Raw genomic sequence first — 13,749 nt, 5'->3', positions numbered from 1 at the left:
TGCTGTCCATCAAACAAGAAGTGTGTGTAAGTTAATGATGGTGTCTCTCTTAAAAAAGAAAACCCTGCAGTATTGAGTGAAGAACTGAGAGAGTCCCAAGAGTGAAGAACACTCTAAGGTCTGAAGCTTTGAATACAAATTTATTTTCCAGATGCTTTCATATTCACACCTTCTGCTTGCCTCTTAAGTGTACGTTAAGAGTTGTGCTGCTGTGCAAGTTATTTCTGGTCTCATTAGGAAATTGACAAAGTACGTTTATGTCAATAGAGTGCACCTAAGATGTGAACTTCATCTAATATACAATACTAGGAAGAAATCAGTAGTCTACCTCAGGCACTTAAGTCCTCCCTAAAGTAATTGTGAAAAGCATCTTTGTTACAGTTTTAAACATGCTTCTTCAGGCAACAAGTGTGGTCTGCTTTTGCACCAGATTAAAAATTAATTGTGTTTTATGGGAGAATATTCTTCATTTCCACCACACTTGAAAAATACTTGTCTCTCTTTGTGCATGTGAAGGCACATTAATTAAACTTAGAGGGGTCCTGGGACTTCATGTTCTGGCCTTTCTATGACGTGGTAAGAGGTGTATGTTGATGTTAACGGTTATATGTGGAGATTTAAACGTTTTGTATGTCATATCCTGTCCTCTTTTCCCTTTTAGTGAAGAGAACTTGAGACCGATTTTTGGAATACTGTTTGTAAATTTTTTCAGATGAGGAGACCCAGCGCTTAAATTGGATGGAAACTCAAATACTGGAGAAACTAGGGTAGGTTTATTCATCCTTTTAGGGTATAGCTTGTTGGACTTGATTCACATTACTGTACAGATGACTGGCAATCCTTGAGACATTTCAGGGGAATCAGTTTAGCTCAGTGTTAATGAACAGTTATTTCTGCTTAATTGGAATAGTATTAGCTAAGGGTAAGTTTAGACAGCAATAAAAGATCCGCGACAGCTGATCTGGCTCAGCTGACTCACGCTGGGGCTGCGGGGCTATGAAATTGCAGTGCAGACGTTCAGGGTCAGGCTGGACCCCAGGCTCTGAGACCCTCCCCTCCTTGCAAGGTTTCGGAGCCTGGGGTCTAGCCTGATCTCAAACTTCTACACTGTAGTTTTATAACAGCCCTAGCCCTGTGAATCCGAGTCAGCTCTGAGACATGGTGGCATGGTTTTTTTTAAATTGCAATGTAGTCATACTCTAAAGTTCTAAATAGGGATTTGTTTAGTCAATATGAAGTGTTTAAATGATTACCCAGTCTAAACTCCAGGTTTCTGATCGCTTAAGGTTCAGTTGTGGCTGTAAGTGCAGACCATTAACTCCAATCACCAAGTTTAAATCTGTGGCTGACTTCCCTTAAGCTTTCCAGAAAAATCCTGTATTAAAGGAACTCTTCATGCTTATTATCAGGTGTATTCATTAGGTTTTCCTGAAGGTTTTTGTTTTTTGCAGGGAGCAATTAGGTTTTCTGATGGAATGAATTAAAATGGATTTGTCTTGTGTTTTTATTAAGTTAGTATATTTTAAGGATTTTCAGTTTTATAAAAATGGCATCTTCTCTTAATTGGGAAAAGATATGTAATAGGATGTCTTAATTAAGAGGATTTTATGGAATGAGCATTTATTTTAAATCTTGGTGGAGCACCTTGATCCTATTCACAAACCCCAAACTATCTTAATCCTGTTCACTTAAGTCTATTGTGTGAGAACCGCCAGACCATTTACTTTGTGCTACAAACGTCATACTTATTGGAAGAAAGCTCTTTAAAATAAGGCTAGTGTGTATTTCCTCATTTCTGCTGTCCTCTGACTTGTAGGTGAATTATGTACCCACTTGCCTGTACTCGACACTAACGACCTTCCTGTATCGTAGGGTATGAGGCTCAAGGTGGTAGAGAGTAAATACTTGTATTCTGATGGTGCCTGAAGTCCCAGGGACCTATTTTGCTGGGGAAACACAGCGAATAAGACAGTCCCTGCCCCGAAGACTGCCCTGAAACACTTGAGAAGAATGTAGCTTTCTAGAGAGAGAGTGAGCGAGTGAGCCCTACTGAATGTTTTAGGGCTGCATTCAATGACCTATATCCTGGTGTTCTTTCAGTCTTGGCCAGAGAAGACAGGTGGATTTGCTTTGAAATGGTTTGTGTTAAAGTAAGGTATCTACTCTTTTAACCTCAGATCACTTAGTAGTCACCTGAGGAACATTCCTTATATGATCAGCTTTTCAGCTTAATTATTTAGCTAATAATTTATCAGTGCTCAGGAGAGAAGTAGGTACTCTGACCAACAAAACAGATGGTGGACTGTTACTGTGGCATAGAAATGAGAGCAGCTCAGATTTTTAAATCTTGAAAATCATTACAATACTGATCTTCCCAAGAACCGGTGAGAACTGAACTGCTAATGATCTCGTTTCTGTGTCCGAGATCACAACCAATTAATCAACTGGAATGCAATGGGCTTGGAATTGAAATGGATTCCTCACAACTTTGTTTTGTACAGAAAGTCTTTGTAGCTCTGATTACTGAGGATTTTGATTGGGTCATAATTGTTTCAAGTACTGTCAAAATACAGCACAGCGTACGTCTTTTAAAAAGTGTATGTTGCTATTGTGTTCGGCACCTCTCAGGTTCAGGTGCCTGGTATGAAGCTGGTTTTGACTGCATTAGAAGAGCATGCATGTGGGCTTGCATGACTGGGCTTTTAGTCTCTTCTTTCCCCAGATCTGCAGAAAATGAATCTATTAGCAGCTTATATGCTTGCTTTATAAAGTTGGTGGTTTGGTGCCCTCCACTGGAGCTATTATTTTTCTGTTGAGTTGTTAAGAGTACTACTTAAATTTTTGAGAATTTAAAAAATAAGGCTAGCATAATATATATTTCTGTACATATATATGAAGCTTGCACACTATACCCAACAACTTTATGCAGAATTACATGAGTCACATTTCAGAGGGGTAGCCGTCTTAGTCTGTATCAGCAAAAACAACAAGGAGTCCTTGTGGCATCTTAGTGTAAGTCTACACTACGAAATTAGGTCGAATTTATAGAAGTTGGTTTTGTAGAAAGCGTTTTTATACAGTCGATTATGTGTGTCCCAACACACATGCTCTAAGTGCATTTAGTCGGCGGAGTGCGTACACAGTACCTAGGTAACGGTTGACTATCCCACAGTTCCTGCAGTCGTCTCTGCCCATTTGAATTCTGGGTAGAAATCCCAATGCCTGATGGGGTAAAAACATTGTTGCAGGTGGTTCTGGGTACATATCGTCAGGCACACCCTTCCCTCCCTCCTTCCGTGAAAGCAACGGCAGACAATCGTTTCATGCCTTTTTTCCTGGGTTACCCGTGCAGATGTTGTACGCTGCTCAGCTCACCGTCACTGTATGGCTCCTGGGTGCTGGCAGACACGGTACTGCATTGCAACACAGCAGCAGCTCATTGCCTTTTGGCAGTGGACAGTGCAGTATGACTGGTAGCCATTGTCACCATACTCCAGGGTGCTCTTTTAGCCAACCTCGGTGTAGTCGGTCAGCAACGCCTGGGAAAACATGGGAGTGACTCAGCCAGGTCTTTTCCCTTTTAAGTTTCGTCTCATGGTGATTCAGTCCTGCCAGCAGTCATACTGCACCGTCTTCTGCCGAGAACCCAGGAGATGACGATGGCCAGCAGTTGTACTGCACCGTCTGCTGCCAACAAGATCTGTACAGTTAGATGAAGTGGATCAAAATAAGAAATAGACCAGATTTGTTTTGTATTCATGTTCTCCTTCCTCCCTCCCTCCCTCTGTGAAATCAACGACCTGCTAAACCCAGGATTTTGAGTTCTATCCTTGAGGGGGCCATTCTGTTTCTCCTTGATGCAAAGCCACCCCATTTGTTGATTTTTAGTTCCCTGTAAGCCAACCCTGTAAGCCATGTTGTCAGTTGCCCCTCCCTCCGTCAGAGCAACAGCAGACAATCATTTCGCGCCTTTTTTCAGTGCAGATGTCATAGCACTGGGAACATGGATCCCGCTCAGATCACCTAGGCAATTATGAGCACTATAAACACCGTGCGCGTTATCCAGCAGGATATGCAGAACCATAACCTGCAAGAAAAGCAAAACCAGGCGAGGAGGAGGCAACTGCAGTGCAGTGACGAGAGTGATGGGAACATGGACATAGACTTCTCACAAAGTACAGGCCCCTGCAGTGTTCACATCATGGTGTCAGTTGGGCAGGTTCATGGCGTGGAATGCCGATTCTGGGCCCGGGAAACAAGCACAGAGTGGTGGGACCGCATAGTGTTGCAGGTCTGGGACGATTCCCAGTGGCTGCGAAACTTTTGCATGCGTAAGGGCACTTTCATGGAACTTTGTGACTTGCTTTCCCGTGCCCTGAGGTGCAAGAATACCAAGATGAGAGCAGACCTCACAGTTGAGAAGCGAGTGGCAATAGCCCTCTGGAAGCTTGCAACGCCGGACAGCTACCGGTCAGTCGGGAATCAATTTGGAGCAGGCAAATCTACTGTGGGGGCTGCTGTGATCCAAGTAGCCAACGCAATCACTGAGCTGCTGATATCAAGGGTAGTGACTCTGGGAAATGTGCAGGTCATAGTGGATGGCTTTGCTGCAATGGGATTCCCTAACTGTGGTGGGGTGATAAACGGAACCCATATCCCTATCTTGGCACCTGAGTACCAAGGCAGCAAGTACATAAACTGAAAGGGGTACTTTTCAATGGTGCTGCAAGCACTGGTGGATCACAAGGGACGTTTCACCAACATCAATGTGGGATGACCAGGAAAGGTACGTGACGGTTGCATCTTCAGGAACTCTGGTCTGTTTCAACAGCTGCAGCAAGGGACTTACTTTCCAGACCAGAAAATAACCTTTGGGGATGTTGAAATGCCTATAGTTATGCTTGGGGACCCAGCCTACCCCTTAATGCCATGGATCATGAAGCCATACACAGGCACCCTGGACAGTAGTCAGGAGCTGTTCAACTACAGGCTGAGCAAGTGCAGAATGGTGGTAGAGTGTGTATTTGGGTGTTTAAAAGTGCGCTGGCGCAGTTTACTGACTTGGTTAGACCTCAACGAAACCAATATTCCCATTGTTATTACTGCTTGCTGTGTTCTCCACAATCTCTGTGAGAGTAAGGAGGAGACGTTTATGGCTGGGTGGGAGGTTGAGGCAAATCACCTGACCGCTGATTACGCACAGCCAGACACCAGGGCGGTTAGACACCAGGGAAGAGTACAGGAGGGTGTGGTGCACATCAGAGAAGCTTTGAAAACCAGTTTCAGGAATGGCCAGGCTATGGTGTGAAAGTTCTGTTTTTCTCCTTGATGGAACCCCCCTGGTTTCACTCTACTTTCTTGTAAGCTAAGTACCTTCCCCTCCCCACTTCGATCACCGCTTGCAGAGGCAATAAAGTCATTGTTGCTTCACATTCATGCATTCTTTATTTATTCATTACACAAATAGGGGGATAACTGCCAAGGTAGCCTGGGAGGGGTGTTGAGGAGCGAAGCACCGGGTGGGGTGGTGGAGGAGGGAAGGACAAGGCCACACAGCACTTTAAAACTTATTGAATGCTAGCCTTCTGTTGCTTGGCCAATCCTCTGGGGTGGAGTGGCTGGGTGACCGGAGGCCCCCTCACTGCGTTCTTGGGCATCTGGGTGAGGAGGCTATGGAACTTGGGGAGGAGGGCAGTTGGTTACACAGGGGCTGTAGAGGCGGTCTGTGCTCCTGCTGCCTTTCCTGCTGCTCAACTATATGCTGGAGCATATTAGTTCGATCCTCCAGCAGCCTGAGCATTGACTCCTGCTTTCTTTCAGCAAGCTGACGCCACCTACCATCTTCAGCCTGCCACCTCTCCTTGCGGTCATATTGTGTTTTCCTGCACTCTGAGATTGTCTGCCTCCACGTATTTTGCTGTGCTCTGTCAGTGTGGGAGGACAGTATGAGGTCAGAGAACATTTCATCAAGAGTGCTTTTTTTTTCGCTTTCTAATCTTTGCTAGCCTCTGGGAAGGAGAAACATATGCAGCTGGTGGAGGAGGAAAAAGGGAGAGTGGTAGTTAAAGACACATTTTATAGAACAATGTGTACACTTTTTCACGGTAAACCTTGCTGTTAACATTCCATAGCACATGTGCTTTCATTACAAGGTCGCATTTTGCCTCTTATTGAGGGTATGTCAGTTTGGTGTGAGAGATCAGTCACGCAGAGCCGGGCAGCAGAATTTGGGTTGCAGGGAGTCATGGTAAGCCAGTCTTTTGAATAATAGAATCATAGAATATCGGGGTTGGAAGGGACCTCAGGAGGTCATTTAGTCCAACCCCCTGCTCAAAGCAGGACCAATCCCCAACTAAATCATCCCAGCCAGGGCTTTGTCAAGCCTGACCTTAAAAACTTCTAAGGAAGGAGATTCCACCACCTCCCTAGGTAACGCATTCCAGTGTTTCACCACCCTCCTAGTGAAAAAGGTTTTCCTAATATCCAACCTAAACCTCCCCCACTGCAACTTGAGACCATTATTCCTCGTTCTGTCATCTGCAACTACCGAGAACAGTCTAGATCCATCCTCTTTGGAACCCCCTTTCAGGTAGTTGAAAGCAGCTATCAAATCCCCCCTCATTCTTCTCTTCTGCAGACTAAACAATCCCAGTTCCCTCAGCCTCTCCTCATAAGTCATGTGTTCCAGACCCCTAATCATTTCTGTTGCCTTTCGCTGGACTCTCTCCAATTTATCCACATCCTTCTTGTAGTGCGGGGCCCAAAGCTGGACACAGATGAGGTACTCCAGATGAGGCCTCACCAATGTCGAATAGAGGGGAACGATCACGTCCCTCGATCTGCTGGCTATGTCCCTACTTATACATCCCAATATGCCATTGACCTTCTTGGCAACAAGGGCACACTGTTGACTCGTATCCAGCTTCTCGTCCACTGTCATCCCTTGGTCCTTTTCCTCAGAACTGCTGCCTAGCCATTCGGTCCCTAGTCTGTAGCATGCATTGGGTTCTTCCGTCCTAAGTGCAGGACTCTGCACTTATCCTTGTTGAACGTCATCAGATTTCTTTTGGCCCAATCCTCTAATTTGTCTAGGGCCCTCTGTATCCTATCCCTGCCCTCCAGCGTATCTACTACTCCTCCTAGTTTCGTATCATCCGCAAATTTGCTGAGAGTGCAATCCACACCATCCTCCAGATCATTAATGAAGATATTGAACAAAACCGGCCCCAGGACCAACCCTTCGGGCACTCCACTTAATACCGGCTGCCAACTAGACATGGAGCCATTGATCACTACCCGTTGAGCCCACCAATCTAGCCAACTTTCTATCCACCTTATAGTGCATTCATCCAGCCCATACTTCTTTAACTTGCTGACAAGAATACTGTGGGAGACCGTGTCAAAAGCTTTGCTAAAGTCAAGAAACAATACATCCACTGCTTTTCTTTCATCCACAGAACCAGTAATCTCATCATAGAAGGCGATTAGATTAGTCAGGCATGACCTTCCCTTGGTGAATCCATGCTGACTGTTCCTGATCACTTTCCTCTCCTCTAAGTGCTTCAGGATTGATTCCTTGAGGACCTGCTCCATGATTTTTCCGGGGACTGAGTTGAGGCTGACCGGCCTGTAGTTCCCAGGATCCTCCTTCTTCCCTTTTTTAATGATTGGCACTACTTTACTTTAGCCTTTTTCCAGTCATCCGGGACTTCCCCCGTTCGCCACGAGTTTTCAAAGATAATGGCCAATGGCTCTGCAATCACAGCCGCCAATTCCTTTGGCACTCTCGGATGCAATGCGTCCGGCCCCATGGACTTGTGCACGTCCAGCTTTTCTAAATAGTCCCTAACTACCTTTTTCTCCACAGAGGGCTGGCCACGTACTCCCCATGCTGTGATGCCCAGCGCAGCAGTCTGGGAGCTGACCTTATTCGTGAAGACAGAGGCAAAAAAAGCATTGAGTACATTTAGCTTTTTCCACCTCCTCTGTCACTAGGTTGCCTCCCTCATTCAGTAAGGGGCCCACACTTTCCTTGGCTTTCTCCTTATTGCCAACATACCTGAAGAAACCCTTCTTGTTGCTCTTAATATCTCTTGCTAGCTGCGGCTCCAGGTGTGATTTGGCCTTCCTGATTTCATTACTACATGCCCAAGCAATATTTTTATACTCTTCCCTGGTCATTTGTCCAATCTTCCACTTCTTGTAAGCTTCTTTTTTATGTTTAAGATCAGCAAGGATTTCACTGTTAAGCCAAGTTGGTCGCCTGCCATATTTACTTTCTTTCGACACATTGGGATGGTTTGTCCCTATAACCTCAATAGGGATTCCTTGAAATACAGCCATATCTCCTGGACTCCTTTCCCCTTTTGGCTTCTTTAACCTTCATAACATGTGGGAATGGTTTCAAACAGCAGTGCCCTCATTTCCCATACGAAGTAGCCATTGGGTTGACCATTAAAAATGGGTTGGCAGTTTAAAAGGAGGGGCTGTGGTTTCCGGGTTCATATGCAGTAGAAACCCAACTAACCCTTCCCCCCCCAAATTCTTTGGGATGATGGCTTCACCCCTCCCCCCACCGCGTGGCTAACAGTGGGGAAGATTTTTGTTCAGCCACAGGCAAACAATCCAGCAGGAACGGGCACCTATGAATGTCCACTTACTAAAACCACCCTATTTCAACCAGGTGACCATGAATGATATCACTCTCCTGAGGGAAACACAGAGAGATAAAGAATGGACGTTGTTTGAATGCCAGCAAACACCGGGACCATACCCTGCAATGCATTGTTCTGCAATGATTCCCAACTATGTGCTACTGGCCTGGCGTGGTAAAGTGTCCTACCATGGAGGACGGAATAAGGCTGCCCTCCCCAGAAACCTTTTGCAAAGACTTTGGGAGTACATCCAGGAGAGCTTTATGGAGATGTCCCTGGAGGATTTCCGCTCCATCCCCAGACACGTTAACAGACTTTTCCAGTAGCTGTACTGGCCATGAATGCCAGGGCAAATTAATCATTAAAAACGCTTGCTTTTAAACCATGTACAATGTTTACAAAGGTACACTCACCAGAGGTCCCTTCTCCGCCTTCAGGGTCCGGGAGCCCGCCTTGGGTGGGTTCGGGGGATACTGGCTCCAGGTCCAGGGTGAGAAACCGATCCTGGCTGTTGGGGAAACCGGTTTCTCCGCTTCCTTCCTGTGAGCTATCTACAACCACCTCCTCCTCCTCCTCATCTTCCTCACCCCCAAAATCCTCTTCCGTGTTGCCTGCCACTCCTTGGATGGAGACAAAGCACAGGGTTGGGGTAGTGGTGGCTGCACCCCATAGAATGGCATGCAGCTCATCATAGAAGCGGCATGTCTGGGGCTCTGAACCGGAGTGGCTGTTTTCCTCTCTGGTTTTCTGGTAGGCTTGCCTGAGCTCCTTAATTTTCACGCGGCACTGCTGCGGGTCCCTGTTATAGCCTCTGTGCTTCATGCCATTGGAGATTTTTTGAAATATTTTGGCATTTCTTCTTTTCAAACGGAGTTCTGCCAGCACGGATTCATCTCCCCATACAGCGATCGGATCCAGTACCTCCCCTTCGGTCCATGCTGGAGCTCTTCGGCGATTCTGGGACTGCATGGTCTTTTGTGATGATGAGCTCTGCATGGTGACCTGTACAGGTGAGCTCGCCACGCTGGCCAAACAGGAAATGAGATTCAAAAGTTCGCGGGCCTTTTCCTGTCTACCTGGCCAGTGCATCTGAGTTGAGAGCGCTGTCCAGAGTGGTCACAACTGAGCACTCTGGGATAGCTCCTGGAGGCCAATGCTGTTGAATTGTGTCCACAGTACCCCAAATTTGACCCGGCGATGCCGATTTCAGCGCTAATCCCCTCGTTGGGGGTGGAGTAAAGAAATCTATTTTAAGAGCCCTTTAAGTAAAAAAAAAAAAAAAAAAAGGGCTTCATCGTGTGGACGGGTGCAGGGTCAAATCAAGATAACGCTGCTAAATTCAACCTAAACTTGAAGTGTAGACCAGGCCTTAGAGACTGACTAATTTATTTAGGCATAAGCTTTTGTGGGCTTTTTGTAGTGACCCAGCCACTCCCAGACTTTATTGAGGCCTAATTTCATGTTGTCAAGTTTGCAAATTAGTTCCAGTTCTACAGTTTCTTGTTGAAGTCTGTTTTTGAAGTTTTTTTGTTGAAGAATGGCCACTTTTAAGTCTCTTACTGAGTGTCCAGGGAGATTGAAGAGCTGGTAGGAGAGCACTTCGATCTCCCTGGACACTCAATAACAGACTTAAGCATGTCCTCCTGGTTAGCAAAAAGAAGCACCACATTTAGTGTAAAGGGTATAATTAGTTACAAATCACATGTTTTAATGGTTACCAACCAATGAAATCAACCTTTAAGAAAATAACTAACTAAAAAGTATAAATACAAACATCATTAAAATTGATTATTTAAATTAAGGTTTCCTGCCTGGTGATTTAAATCTTGATTTAAAATAAGTGATTTAAATCACTTTGATTAAAATTGGTTCACCCTGCTGTATAGAAAGTGATGATCAACAAAATAGGGGATATCATCCCCAGGTGTATTGGAGGTCAACTAGTGATATACTTGGATGGAAAGGTTTTGCATGGTGCCAAGTATTAGCATTTATCTGGTTGCAATGTAATTCATTAAACTGATCCTTGATTTTTGGCCTGTAGCAGCTGGGCGTGAGACTGCCCTTTGAAATTCCTTCAGTGGTTAGCAGAGTGAGGAAGTGGGGCAGGGCTTGACCTGATGATGCACAACCTGTTTTGTTCATCCTTTACAATCTAGGTTTAAATCTTTTTTTTTAACCATAGATGACAGTGTCCAAAGGAAGAAAATTATGCAAAATAGATATAAATACTATGAAAATGTCATCAGAACATCAAGGAGTATGCATGTGTGCTATGTGGGGCTTTTTAAAGTGTGTTGGTAAAAAAGGACATCCATTTTGATTTAAACTTTGATATCAAGACTGTGAAAAATAGTGGTAGTATTGTGGTGGCTGAACTTGATCAATCATGATGTCGTTGTCTTGTTCACTTGTATACTGCAGTCCTGGTGCTTGAAATAAGGTTAAGGTTCTGGGTTTTAATACTTCATGTCTATGACCGCATGGCAATGCAATACTACCATCCAATTACATCATGCTTTAAGTCTTGATTATGATCTCTTCAGCAGTGATCTTACACTTCAGTTAAACTGAAATGTATGTTTATAGTGAGAAAGGATTCAGGATAGCCTCTTCTTACTGGAATCAGAATTTTGAAGGTATCTCCTGTCTAGCTAGCATGAGCTGGTAATTGTTGAACCAGATGAAAAGAGCTGTGAAATCTGAAGAGAGCTAGTTTTTGAACTGAAAACTGTTGGTAGTCAATAGGAGTAATAAAGCTGGTCACCAGGGCAGGCAATGTCTGTTTCTAAAGGGTTCATCTGATCGGTGCATCCAAGCAGAAACAGGATGTCGGATAGAGCTACAGGTCAGGTGTGTGTTAGGCAGGATTTTTTCTCCTGATTCGAACCCTCCACACATTACAAGATGTCTGGTTGACTCATGGGAATGTGTAATGTGATAGATTGTTCTTGAAGGTGGCATTTTCACTTTCTTTTAATGCCAACCATTATGAAATAGAGCATACATATTCTATTCTATAAAAGTTTTGACACTGTAATCTCTCATCACTGTAATATCTGAGCACCTTCCAGTAGTTCACTGAGCACCGTGATGAACATCAGTTACGTGGGGTTCCCCCTTTTCCCTTACCCTCTCTCCAAGAGGAGAATTTGTGTGTACACTGTAGTTTTGTTGGCATTGGTTTATAAAAAAAACTGTATACTACACTGTATTTATATTGGTAAAAGCAAGGTCAGAGTATGCTTTGCATGTGGAAAGTGAGGTGATGACTTTTGTGGTGATTCATAGTTCCTGAGGGAATTCAGCCCAATCCTGTGCTAGCCCCTGAGAAAGCTGTGACTACTAATATGGATATTGTTTGACTTAAATTTTTAGGACCAAGTCGCTGTGTTCGTATTTTAAGTTATTGTACATGTTCAAAAACACACTTGCCTGTTCACCAGCAGCCAGTCTTGATAGTGATCAATTTCACTCTTCTCTTTCCATGGCCCTGTCTACACGAGAAAAGTTTTGCTGGTGTAGCACTACCAGCAAAACTGTACTGGCAAACCTTCCTAGTGTAGCTGCAGTTTATAATGGCATAAAACTGCTTCTGCTGGCGTAGCTTACAACAGTTCAAAGAGAAACATAAGACATTCCAGCAAAAGTACTTTATACCAGCATAAAAGTACATCTGTACTAGGGCTTATACTAGCGTAGCTGTGTTGGTAAAAATATTGCACCCCTAACAGACATAGCTATGCCAGTATAAGTTTTAAGCGTAGACCAGGCACATCACTGATGAGTCATGCCCAGAGCATGAAGGTCCTATGCCACCAGGCCCTGTTAAATGCTTTGATCGTGAAGATTAGTCCCAGTCATAGGGTATTCTAGTCTCTTGTATGGCTTTGAGCATAGTGAGGACACGTGATCCTTCAGGATGTCTCTGGACACTACTATTGCCTAAATATTTAACAATAATAATAATGGAATACCCATATGCTGCTACTAGTGAAAGAGCAGGCAGAAATAGTGAGAAATAGAGAGAGAAATGCATTTACACTGATGAGCAGCTATCAGCTTTCCCCAGTGTGTGTATATGCACTCTTGCACTTTCACATCACAGTCCAACCTGAGCCATATCAGATACATGTGTATTGGAAAGTCCAAAGGCATGCTTATGATCAATCCTGACTTTGCCTCAATAGCAGAGAATTGGAATGTGCCACCCATCCAAACACACACAACAAAAACAAAACCCAAAAACACAATAGAGGAAAGTCACACACCCTCCTCCCATGGGTCACGTGAGTGGGGAGTACCACAGGGGTGCTCTACATCCCCTCCAGGCAGCCAGGAAGCGGTAAGGGAGAGAAGGTTAGTGATCCTTTACAGACGCCTGGATTGACTTCTGCTTATTAGGCTTGGGTTGTAAAGAGATAAGCGATGTATTCTTAAAACACACATAACACTTCGAAAATGCTTTATTTGTAAAATTGACTCTATTTTTATAGTTACAATATTGTAATGTTATTGCCAGCATTAATGTTGGTGGTTTTGGTTTTTTTGCTGGGGTGTCAAATGATACCTTTTAGAATCCTACTCTTATATACATGAGTGTCCAGGAACTTCCTTAGTTTAAAACCCAGAGTTATCGATTTCAGCACAGAGACATTTCATGTCATTTACTCCAAAGAATCTAAGCTGCTTTTAATACAGCAGTGGTGAATTCATTTCTGAATGCAGTCAGCAAAAATGTTCCCACACAGGTTGCCGGTAGATTTTTCTGTTGCATGTTATCCCAATTCTGGTCTAATGCAAGGGTAGTTGTGAATTGTACCTTGCTGTGTTAGGATGTATAATTAATTTTTCTGGGTCTAAACTAATTAAGGTATTGGGATATGATTAGTTAGCTAATCATGTTACAATATGTTAGGATTGGTTAGGTAAATTTCAGTAAAATGATTGGTTAAGGTATAGCTGAGAATATTACTATATAAATTAGGGGCAAACAGGAAGTAAATTGGGATTTGGGAAAAAAGAACTTGGATTTAAGCTTGCTGAAAGTTCACTCCAATAAACATCGAATTATTTGCACCTTCGGACTTCGGGT

The 13,749-nt window shown here is 44.0% G+C and overlaps 1 protein-coding gene across 16 annotated transcripts in view; it reads left to right on the top strand.

Annotated features, from left to right (window-relative positions):
- The window catches only part of PCGF3 (polycomb group ring finger 3), a 108,707-nt gene that overhangs the window by 47,156 nt on the left and 47,802 nt on the right, over positions 1-13,749 (top strand). For 9 of the 16 annotated variants that reach the window (XM_073345794.1, XM_073345790.1, XM_073345789.1 and 6 more), the window contains one exon: positions 662-767. The exons of 6 other annotated variants lie outside the window; for them this stretch is intronic. The gene's annotated coding sequence lies outside the window, so the exon portion shown is untranslated. The remainder of the gene's footprint in view (positions 1-661; positions 768-13,749) is intronic. One more of the 16 variants, XM_073345786.1, reaches the window with a different exon arrangement.

This window comes from Lepidochelys kempii, chromosome 5 (assembly GCF_965140285.1).
Source record: "Lepidochelys kempii isolate rLepKem1 chromosome 5, rLepKem1.hap1, whole genome shotgun sequence".
In the NCBI taxonomy this organism is placed as follows: domain Eukaryota; kingdom Metazoa; phylum Chordata; order Testudines; family Cheloniidae; genus Lepidochelys; species Lepidochelys kempii.
The sequence above is the reverse complement of the archived record's forward strand: the minus strand, read 5'-3'. Positions and strand labels throughout refer to the sequence as shown.